Source organism: Saccostrea cucullata, unplaced genomic scaffold (assembly GCF_032062105.1).
Source record: "Saccostrea cucullata isolate Sc308-1 unplaced genomic scaffold, CSIRO_AGI_Scuc_v1 ctg12387, whole genome shotgun sequence".
NCBI classification, from domain to species: domain Eukaryota; kingdom Metazoa; phylum Mollusca; class Bivalvia; order Ostreida; family Ostreidae; genus Saccostrea; species Saccostrea cuccullata.
Genome location: NW_026927967.1, coordinates 1 through 12761, shown reverse-complemented (window position 1 = coordinate 12761; position 12761 = coordinate 1).

Below are 12761 nucleotides of genomic sequence, written 5' to 3'. Positions count from 1 at the left end.
AATAATAGGTTTAAATGAATTATCTGTTTGGTTTATAAAGTATACATAAGTTGCAAGTTTTCGGGTTATAAACATTTCGATAGATAGTTCTAGCAAGTGGATTCCATTCGAGGAATTTCGGTTATGAACATTTCGATAGACATTTCTATCTCAAAACACAATATAGTAATCTTAAATAATAAAATTAAATGCAAATACTATATTTGCATGTTTCGTATCATTACTTTATGGATTTGTTGTTACAATAATATATTTATCCAATTATATAACAAAAGAGAAGAAGCTACGTTCGTAACACGGGCCCCTTCCTTGTAAAATACATTCGTCCTCGAATGTTGGTCATCAAAGAGCCACAATAAAAGGAAGAACGCAGATAAAAGGTAAATGCTACTTTTATATTAGCATATTAACATTTCAACATCAACATATAATTTATAACAACAATATCACAGGTTAGCATGGAAAATGGTAACAATATGGATGAATGACAATCATAAATATTATGGGTGTGCATGATATAATGATAAATAATGATTATATACAATGAGAACAATAATGAAATGTTTATATAAAATAAATTATCATGAACAGATGAATACTAATCATCATCTATACTCTAACGTCAATCAATGTTTATTTTTCACAGCCTAGTCTTCCCACAGAGAAAGAGATGAAGAAAATTTCTTCTCAACAGCTAAGGTTAGAGAGCGGAGACCATAAAAGGTGGATTCCACATGAATCTGGCGTAGGATGTCTTTATCCATAGGAAGTAGTTTGGGGAATGCCTCTGGGGAGCGTAAGTAGTCCAGAATAAAATCAAAATATCTAGGGTTCCTGTCGATCACGTAAACTGGACTTCCATCCTTTTTGATGGGTTCAAATAAAGAGTTTGGCTTGACCATTTCAGCCAGGAGGGAGCTTGGGTCCATTAACAGTGTAGGAATGCTAGTAAGGAATGATCGTCCCCCGACATTTAGTGTTACACGTTGTTTTTGCTGTAGTGCCATCCCTTCTAACTTTACTTTCATGGGGTCTTTGGATGGGATGTATTCTGGTGCATCTGGATTCGCGCAAACTGTGTACTGTTTTGTGATCTCTTCCTCGAAATTTTCTGGTGCGTGGATGGAAATCGCTTTCGTTGGTGTGGAACTTGCTGAAGATGAAGAAGAAGATGAGGATGAGGAGGAGGAGGATGAGCTCGACATAGTAAGAGTCTTTCGTTGGACAGTTGTTGTTGACTTTGTGGGCTCATTTTGAGGCAAGGGATTTTTGACTGTTTTAGATTCAGCGGGCTTTTGTTTTGGAGCGGCTGCTGGTGTTAGCTCTGGTTGAGATGGCACCTCTGGGTCCTTCAGGGCAGGAGTTGCGTCTTGTTTCTTAGATGGTGCAGAAACTGGCAACAAGGCTAGGTTACTGTTGGGGTTGTGAGATGACTCCATGGCAGGTATATTATCCCCGTGGCTTGTGGGTTGAGCAGAAGGTACTGATTTGATGAAGCGTCTAGGTATCGACTTTCTTGGCTTTTTGGTTTGAACTTCTGGTAGAGGATCCTTGAGCAATATAGCCCTCTTTGCACCTGGTTTGGGATCGAAATTTGGAACTACCTTCTTCATAAATGGCTCCACCAGAGCGGATCTTTCTCTTTGGAATTTGGCGAATTCAGCTTTTTCTTCTTCTCCAAACTGCATGTTAGATTTCTTCACGAATTTCAAATCATAATCTTTACATCCATGCCTTTGATCCTTCCTCCCCAGAAGATACTGGCATTTTGAGCATTGATAGGCGAATCCAGAGTGAGCTGTTGTAAGGTGTCGCTCCGCGTGGGACTGTTGAACAAACTCACGTCCATTGCATAAGATACATTTGAATCGTTGCACCTAAGGAGGGCAAAGAAGGTTGCATAAATAATAGGTTATAGTGATATATGATGATACAAAAAGTATTTACTGTTTAGTAAGGTTAACAGTTTTTATTTTGTAAGAAATTTCTATGCATGAAACCAGGTGGGTTTGTTTTCTCCCTCATAAAGTTTCATACGGTTATGGTGGATAATTTCCCCCTTATGTTTTGGACTCTTCTTGATTTTGTATAAGATATCATTTATCTTTTCAACAACAATGAAAGGTCCTGCCCATTTTTGGGATAACTTTCTGGCCAATCCCAGATTTTGATTTGGGTAAAATACCCATACTGCATCCCCAGTTTTGTAAGAAGTTTTGTGGATTTTTGCATTATATTCCCTAAGCATGTTTTGGGAATTTAATTGTATTTTCTCTCTTGCAAAATTGTGTATTTTTTCTAATTTTTGAGACAAATCATGTGCATAATCTGTAACATAATGTCTTTCAGGGTCTGCCCGTCCAAGAATGAGATCAATTGGTAATGTGACCTGCCGGCCGAATACCATTTCATTTGGACTTACTCCAGTAGATTCATGTACAGAGGAGCGGTATGCTAGCATTAATAAGGGTACCAACTCGTCCCAATTTTTCTGATTTTTGTCTACAAATGATGACAACATGTTTTCTATTGTGCGATTAGCCCTTTCTATCATTCCGTCTGATTGGGGTCTATAGGGAGAAGTTCTTGTTTTTTCTATCCCTAGCAAGTTGCACATTTCTTTAAATATGTCGGATTCGAACATTTGCCCCTGATCAGAATGTAACTGCATGGGCACACCAAAAATTGGAATTATATGTTCCAAAAGTTTTTGAGCAATTGTGATGGCCTTTTTATTCTTTATAGGGATTGCATCTATCCATTTTGTAAAATAATCCCCTACGACCAATAAGTAAGAATTTTTCTTATGAGTTATTGGGAGTGGACCAAGAATGTCAAGAGCCCAACGTTCCATAGGAGCTCCAACATTGTAAATCTGTAATGGTGCTCTTGGAAGTTTATTTGGGGACTTTCTAGATGCACATTTATCACAAATTTTGCAAAAGCGCTTTATGTCATGGGACATATGATACCAAAAATATTTATCTCTTGTTTTAGAAAGTGTCTTTTTGAAACCGAGATGGCCACCTGTCAGACTGCTATGTATCTCATTGAAAACTTCTTTAGCCATTGACTGAGGGAGAACTATTTGCAATTTAGGGTTAATATTTTCCCATTTATGATATAAAATTTCATTTATTATTTGTAGGGAATCAAATCTAACCCAAAAATATTTACAAGTCTCACTCAGACTGGAGACATCTTCCCAGGAAGGTTTAACTCCTGATTTTACCCATTCAATCACTTTAGCTATGTTCAGGTCTTTTCCTTGTATATCTCTTATGTCAGTTTTCATTTCTGATTGCTCAGAATTGTGTTTTGTAGGTTTCAGAGAAGAAGTAGACTCTGCGGAAGTAACCTTTTTGCTCGCCCTGGTGGCTACAGCACAAGATTCAGGTATTTCCCTAATTTGCATGTTACTAACATTCTCTTCTACCTTAACTTCATATCGGGACTCTGCACCGCTGCAGTGTTTGCAGTTTACATCAATGCAAGGTCGGCGGGACAAAGCATCCGCATTATTATGGGACCGGCCAGCCCGATGTTCAATTTTAAAATCATAAGAGGAAAGGAATTCGAACCATCTAGCTAATTGACCTTCTGGGTTCTTAAAATTTAGAAGCCAAGTTAGTGCACCATGGTCTGTTCTTACTTTGAAAGGTTTTCCATATAAGTAGTGATGGAAATGTTTTATTGACTTGACAATAGCTAATAGTTCTCTCCGTGTGACACAATAGCGTCGTTCGGTGGCACTAAAAGTTTTGCTATAATAAGCTATGACCTTGACAACCCCTTCTTGTTCTTGTGATAATACCGCTCCAAGTCCAGTATTGGAGGCATCTGTATCTAAAGTAAATAAACCCTCATTGTTTGGGTATGATAAAATGTCTGAGCTAGTTAAAGCCCTCTTCAGTTTGTCGAATGCCATTTGACAGTCATCCCCCCATTTAAATTTGTGGTTTTGTTCTGTTAGTTTATGCAAGGGTCTGGCTATGTCGGAAAATTTATGAACAAATTTCCTATAATAAGAGCATAAGCCCAAAAAGCTTCTTACTTCCTTAATGTTTTTGGGAACGGGCCAATTTTGCACCGCTTCTATTTTAGAAGGATCTGTAGATATACCATTCTCACTTACTATATGTCCCAAAAATGAAACTTCTTTTTGTAGAAAGGTACATTTCTTTGGGTTCATTTTCAAATTTGCCCCTCTTAACCTATCAAAAACTTGATACAAATTTGTTAGATGTTCATCAAAAGTTTTGGACAAAATGATAATGTCGTCCAAGTAAACTAAGCATATTTTCCATGACAGATTTGACAAGACTTTTTCCATAAGCCTTTCAAAAGTAGCTCCCGCATTACAAAGTCCAAAAGGCATATTTAAAAATTGCCAGTGGCCACCCCCGGGAATGGAAAATGCAGTTTTTGATTTATCTTCAGGGGACATTTTAACTTGCCAGTACCCACTTTTTAAATCAATAGTGGAGAACCACTTTGACCCAGACAAAGCATCTAGAGTAGTGTCTATACGAGGGATGGGATAACTGTCTTTAATGGTTAAATCATTGAGCTTTCTATAGTCAATACAAAACCTTATTGACCCATCTTTCTTTTTAACTAATACTACTGGGGAACTCCAAGGACTATCAGAAGTTTCAATTACCCCTTTATCTAGCATTTCAGTAATCTCCCTTTGGGCTTCTTTCATTTTTGCCAAGGGTACTCGTCTAGGGGGTTGTTTAACGGGATTAGCATTTCCCGTATTAATTTTATGCTCCACTATGTCAGTCAAACCCATATCATCCGAACTCTGTGAGAAAATTTTAATTGGAATTATAGAGGATTTTTGTAACGGGATTAGCATTTCCCGTATTAATTTTATGCTCCACTATGCCTGTCAAACCCATATCATCCGAACTCTGTGAGAAACTATTTTGGAATTCAAATTTTTGTTTTTGTTCCCAACTTAAGTTCTCAGGGAGTTTCTGGATGATAGTTTCTAAATGTTTGGGCAAATCGGTTTCTGAATTGTTGTTATTATTAGAAAGGGTATTAACTGTTTCCGTATTCTCATACATATCCTCAACATTTTCAATAGTGGCCAAAACTGTACCTTTGTGGATTTTGACACTATGGTCATTACAATTTATGTAACGAATTGGAACTACTTCCCCTTCTACCTTAACTAAGGTTTTTGGGATTAATAATTCGTGTTTTTCAACAAATTTTTCAGTTGGTTCCACTAGGGCCCCCCTGCTAGTGAACAATGGATTTTCTATTTTCCCAGGTGCAATAAACTCGCTATTTGGAGGTACTTCAATATCCTCGGCAAGTAGTACTTTGCAGAAAGGGATATCCAAATTTTCACTATTAACGCAAGGAACTTCCACACCCTTTATTTTGAATTTCATTTTCTTCACTAATATATCACACGCATTTTGCTGCATGAAATCTATCCCCAAGATACATTTATTTAGGATATTTGCCACTAAGAAATTGTGAGTAACAGTTTTATCTCCCACAGTTATTTTCATGGGACATTCCCCTCTAACAAGAATTCTCTCCCCATTCGCAGATGTTAGTTTCACTGGGGATGGTGTTAAATTAATCCCTTTCTCTAAATCCAAATTTTCAAATACTTTGGAGCTTAATATGGTCACACTAGCCCCTGTATCTACTAACATTGATATTGGGTGATTTTCAATTTTCCCAACAACGTAAATGCCTTCATTGCCCATTTTTCGAATATCTCCTATTTTTATTTCTTTTGAAACATTTTTATTTTGCTGAGATTTTGTTCCCAGATTATTTTCTATAGTTTCAATATTTTGTTCAAGTTTGACTGACTCTTGGAGTTCCCGAGCATTATTTTCTATTGGCTGTTTCTGGGGTCTACCCCACTCCTCTGCCGACTTCCGACCCCCGAATTCGACACTGGAAAGTTTGACGATCTTCGAGGATGGAAGTCGTTGTGTCTAGCAAAATGATTATTGTTACCCCTATTTTGATTATAGTGGTTTCTGTATCCCATGTGGGATGGGTTGCTCTCCCCACGACTATTTTGTGGATGTTTTGAGTGAGTATTTTTAACAAGACCTCTAATTTCTTTGGTAAGGGACTGAATATCATCCCTAATAGCTTGTTTAAAAGCAGACAAAGTGTCTTGTTCGTTATCTTTGTTAGCTTTGATATTGTTAATTGTTTGACCTCTTTGAGCATCTGCAAGTTTGTATGTCTCAAGCCGTATAGCTAATATCTCGGCTTCATTGATGTCTTTCGGCCTGGCCTCCCGTAGGCGCAGCCTCATATCGGGGTCAGTTAAGGCATCTATGAAATAGTCCAATGCCAGTGTATTTATAACAGCAGGGTCAGCTGTTGGGTATGCCCGTCTAGTAAGTTTCTTTATCGACTGGGCTAACTCAGGGAGTGACTCTTTTTCTCCCCTCACTTGACCTTTTAACCTTGCACGATACATTTCGGCTCTTTCTATTGAGCCATACCTCATGCTTAATACTTTAACAAGTGAACCAAAATCTTGTTGTTGGGTTTCATTTAATTCTGTCAGAATGGCCCTTGCTCCCCCAGTTAAACTACTGGCTAAATAAAGGGACTTAGTTCTGTAATCCCAGTTATGTAATTGGGCAAGTATTTTGAATTGTGTGAGGTACTCATCAAAATCATCCCCCCCGTCAAAAGTTTGGGGTTTTATTCCAACAGTCGGCTTTGGGATATGCCTTGTAAACCCATTTTCATTTACATTTAAACCTCTTATACAGTCAGTCATTTCGTGGGTTCTAATGGGACTGTTTATGTTTTCTCCCGCTCCCATACCATGAGACTGTATTGGGCAAAAGTAGGGTTCCCTATTCCCATTTACCTGATGTATAATTGGGTTTTGAGGAGAGTTACCCTTAATTTTCAAAATGTCAATTTCTTTCTGTAATCTAAGAGACTCTTGTCTCATTTCATCAATCTTTTCTCCCATGTCATGTTTCATGCATTGAAATTCTTGACTCATGTTTTTCATTGCATTCAATATAAGTTCATTCATATTTTCAGAATGTTGGGACGCTGATGCCTGATTGGGAGAGGACACCTGAGGACCCATATCTTCATCAAGGGACAAATCGTTCCCAATACAAGACCTGGGATTAAAGATTACCTCCCCTGAATCTTCTAATTTACTGTTTTGGGACATTTTAATTGATAATGATAATGATGAAATAAATTTATATATTGCTAGTATATTTCTTTATTATTGCTTTTTCTCCCGTTCAACCAGAAGATTGGAAATATTTGTAATCCCACTTCTGACACCAATGTTACGTTTCACCCGCTTGATGTTTTACCCGTATGTGAAAGTAACCTGTGGGTCTCCCAATTCTGTTTGTTGAACAAAGAATAAAGATTTTAATAAAAGTACAAATAATTTTATTAATAGATAAACTCTTATCTGGTTCTTCAGCAATAGATTAATTTCTATAAATAGTATTAATGATAAGTAATAATTTAATATTCAGGTTCTAGCGGAAGTATCAATTCACTTGTGGGAGTAATTTTCTCCCATAACTTTATCCCGCTCTAGAATTTACACTTACTACAATGAATATAAATAATTTATATAAAAGATCCTATAAATAGATTATCCCAAATGTGGGTCAGGCATCAGCTCCCACTAATTAAAGTTTAGAATTAACAATTACCCAACGAAACTCCTCAGTTGTGGTATGTGTCATATCCGTATGCGAGGAGAAGTGTTCTGCCTGTCAAATCAGCTGATCGCTGTTTATATATGACGTTCTTGTGTATTACGTTACTACGGATATGACGTTTTACACACGCATCATTACCCGCGTATAATATTCGATCGGGTTAGGAAGCCATGTTGCCTATAGATCGCATGCACGGGTTAGGATGCAGTTTTCGATAGAAACGTGATAAAAGATGATTGTAGGTAATACACAAGTGCTAAACACAATACTTCAGATAGGATTTATCTGCTCAATAATAGGTTTAAATGAATTATCTGTTTGGTTTATAAAGTATACATAAGTTGCAAATGGATTCCGTTCGAGGAATTTCGGGTTATAAACATTTCGATAGATAGTTCTATCTCAAAACACCGTATAGTAATCTTAAATAATAAAATTAAATGCAAATACTATATTTGCATGTTTCTTGTCATTATTATATGGATTTGTTGTTACAATAATATATTTACCCAGTCATATAACAAAAGAGAAAGAAGCTACGTTCGTGCGAACGTCCTTATACGTTTCATTGATGGAACAGCCACTCATTAAGAAATCTGTACAGGCGACATGCCTACTGTAGTTTATGCAGTGATGAACGCAATATGGTTTCTTAAGAAATAAAGGAGAAAATATTCAGTGGATGTAAATATTTCTAAATAACATGATTTTTTACAGCAATAACTAAAAAGATCTCTTTAATTTTATTGTAAATAAAATTAGATTTTTATTGCTTGCAGGCTTTACAATTTGATATCATTCTTTTCTCCTTTCTTGTTTGAAGATTGATGATTGATTGTATGTTGTTTAACGTCCCTCTCCAGAATATTTCACTGATATGGAGACGTCACCATTGCCAGTGAAGGGCTGCAAATTTAGACCTATGCTCGGCACTTACGGCCTTTTAGCAGGGAGGGATCTTTATCGTGCCACACCTGCTGTGACACGGGGCCTCGGTTTATACGGTCTCATCCGAAGGACCGCCCCATTTAGTCGCCTTTTACGATAAGCAAGGGGGTACTGAGGACCTATTCTAACCCGGATCCCCACGGGGGTCTTGTTTGAAGAAGGTAAAGGAATCAGCCGAGGTTTGTCGAAAGATCTCGGTCAGTACGGAAATGACCGAGCGACAACCGTGGTTGGGCCAATGCCAGTAAAAAGCTATTGTAGAAATACCAAATCAAGAAATTAAAAAGAATAATACGGCCTGATAGGTGTAGATCAGTTTACTATTTAAGGTTGTTGCGAAAGACGGTAAGCTTTTTTAAAAAGCTCTACTTGTATGCTCGTTTATCGTCCCAATCACACGCCGCCATTTTTTTGCGGACAAACAGAGAGATGGATAGAGGAACAGGGTAAAAAATAAATATCCCTGAATCTTCGATTACGGGGGCATTTTAAGGTAAACTACTAACATACGAATTATTACTGTAAAAATCATTAGGTCAGATTTTTAATGTTCGATGATAAACATACATGTAATTGTTTCGCAGGGTCGTGAATTCGAGGGGGAAAAGGCGAAAAAATTGTATGGGTTGAATTCAGTTTTATGCTGCAGGCTTTGCTTGTGACACATGAATGAAGAAGGTAAAGAAATAAATAAACAGTAACCTCTCTTTTGCAAAGTACGAGAAACAGGAGTCTTGTTCAAGCACAGGTTTTGCAGCTGAGTATTGATGTTCTTTAAAATGGATGGCGCTAAAGTTGGCTTTCTGCTCCAAACCCATGACTTGGCTACCTTTGAAGTTCCATTTGTGTTCTCATCCTTAAAGCCATAGACTAACATAATCGGTATTCATCACCCAGTAGTTAACCGTCTCGTGTCTAATTGTGAAAGATTTTAATATTATGCACAAAGTTAACAACTTTAAAAATTGAATAAAAATCATTTTACAGGTAGCAAAGTCTTTCCGCCCACTCAAGAATGTTTCACTCTTATGCAGGACGCCACAACTTTCCAGTGGAGAGCTGTAATTTTTTTAATCTATGCTTGGCACTCGGGGCCATTGAGCAGCACTGTGCCAGCACCTACTGAGACAAGAGAACTCGGTTTACACTTAAAAAAACTTTTAAATGTTCACTCTAAAAATTGTATTTATTTAAAAACTACGTGACAGAGTATTATGATATTTTCAAATTATTACAACAAATCAGTCTTCTCAACAATTGTTGAAAGAAAATCAAATATTACCGTTGAAAACCAATGTTCCGTGACGAAGCTTAAAAACAATAAATCTGTACTTTGCAGGACGAGTTTTACGTAATTAGCATCTTTTTTTTATCATTATCAAATTTTAAAAACTGGGTTCACTAAAAAACACAAAACATTGGCAAAATGAATATCGAGAAAGAAGGGAGAGCCGTTGGAATGTTGATACTTGGATCATCCTTGCACCGCGTTTTACTTACTTTTACTGTAGTTTTCAATTGTCCTTGATATAACTTTTAAAAATTTGCAACCAGTATAAAAACCCATCTAAACACATATTTCTACAGACTGCACGTCATTTTCACCGCAAATTTATCACAATTTGAAAAATTTGGACAAAATTTAACCAAACCGGAAGTGATCTGGATCGTTGTCTGAGGCCAAGGTTTTACGTTACATTAGGCTGAAAGAGTGTTAAATTGTCCTGAAATAATTTTAGAAACATGAAAACAAACAATTTCATCGTATGAAAATAATAAGAAATCGGTGCTCGTAGAAATCTAATATCATATCAAACAAATTTAATCATCCTTAAAGCGGTGCACTTACATGCTAAACACCCTTAGGATATTGAAGAAAAGGCCTCTTTGTGATGATACACTGTCAAATCCCCGTACCTGAATCCCATTGAACACATTTGGGATTATTATAAGGAATATCAAAGCCCCCCCCCCCTTCCACACAATTCCAGTGGTTTGGAAAGATCTAGGCAGTAGGTGTGGCAGCAGATGGGTCAATCTCCTATTCAGGGGTACATAGTATCCAACAGTAAAGGATGTCCTGCAGTCATTAGAGTTAATGGTGGTCTTACTCCATAGAGGTAATTTTATGCGAATTTTCATTTTGAGGGTACATCATTTCCTGGACACTTTGCCAAAAATTCTGACGAGATATTTACATGAAATTTTCGCAACATCAGTTACATCCTGAAATATGTATCATTAACAATAAATTAAGGAAATAATTTATCGTATGCATTTGTTCTTTAAAACTTATAAAATGTTAGGTAAACACTTAAAAGTTTGGTTCAATCTATATGGCCTCGACCGGTCTCAATGCCCAACAGTGGGATTCAAACCTGCGACGTAAGTATCAACTCCTTTAAACTCCGCGACTCTAGAGCAGATGCTCATACCACTGCGCCACTCGGGCGACAGGATGTTCATGATCATGAATTCACCAGATATTTCAGATGTGCAAACCAGTAGTTTATCATAATATTATGTGATATTCTAACTATCAAGTCAACAATACATTGATTCTACATGTGTTTGTTTGAAATTCATGTTTATCAAATGAGATAAGATTCAGATGTTTTTAAAGATGCTGGGTGGCCGTGGCCATTTTTAGACTATTTTGATCTCCATTAGAAGAGGAGCTCCATATAAAGATACAATAAAATGATCAAATTTCAAAGCTAAAATTTATGAAATTTTTCTTTCTTGTTTTGTAATGGTTTATGATTTGATCTATCCATCATGTTGTGTTCCTTAAATGTAATAAATGCCATTGTAAGAAAAGTTAAATTCTTGTAATCGTTTTCTTATTTGTAACATAATGCTGTACATAATAAATGATAAAGCATAGAATATTTTTGTTTAATTCTGCATCGTGATCATTACAATGATCTCCAATAAATTCTCTTCGGCGCAGACATCAGCGAAATTTCATCTTATACCGGTAAATGAACAAAAGCCATCATGACAACTAAGATCACGTTAAATTCTATAAAAATGATATAAATTATGATGAATAAAATGAAGGTAGACTTTGTGTTAGATAGTTTTTAAATATAATTGAATTACAGTTTTTTAGTTGCGCATTTCGAGGCAATGCATGATGTGGAGGGGGGGGGGGGGGTGCACACTGCATGTAAGTTTGAGCATCCATTTTAGTGTTATTAGGAAAGAAAAGAATTGCTTCCATTAAAGCAACGAACACCATGGAAAACAATTTAAAATGGAAATTCAAAATATGTTTATACATGCAGTACGTACACAAAATGTCTTTGATGATGTCTACCATCATAGCAAAACTATAGATTATAAAACTGGAATCCATCTCCCCCCTCTCTCCTTTCATGGGGGGGGGATGTTGACCCTGTAGATATAAATCAGCACAGTTCTCTCAGCTATCGCATTTCCACTGTGGTCAATGTCTCACATGTGGGCGCGGTTCACGTGTACAAGCGGCACTTACACGTCTATCATCATGTAAATTATAAGAATTCAATGCCTTACAGTGGTTTTCTGATGTTTTCATAACTTCCATCATTAGAGTGAAAAGAAATTGATCTTTTTTTTTTTTTTTTACTATTTTTGGACATTTGTGGCAAGTGGATTGTTGTGTGAATTCCGACCAGTACATGTCTTATGCAAGGTATTGAATATTGATCGAGGGAGTCTTGCATCAGGCATCCAGAGGAATACACAATTTAAATCTTCGGCTTGCAATGGCGATTGCGGGAATAAATGTACTTATCTTCTATTAGAAGCAATGAAATATTTTCATAGTATCATTTAAAAACTGACAAATATCCCATCTAGAAGCTGAACAGTCTATGTCATTAATTTTCGTCGAGAACGACGAAGAACAATGCAGTCTATAAATAGATCGAGGTCGTGAGTGTGCGTGAAAAAGCACGCCCTCTGGTTGGAGAAAATTGTGCAAATCTTTTTCCCAGAATTCCGATTAACGCAAGCGCACTTGCAGTTTCATCGTAACGTAACTAGTCAGCCAGGGGCTGACTAATAAAGATTGAGATAACATTTAGATGTCCATTTAGTCAGTTATAATCGGTA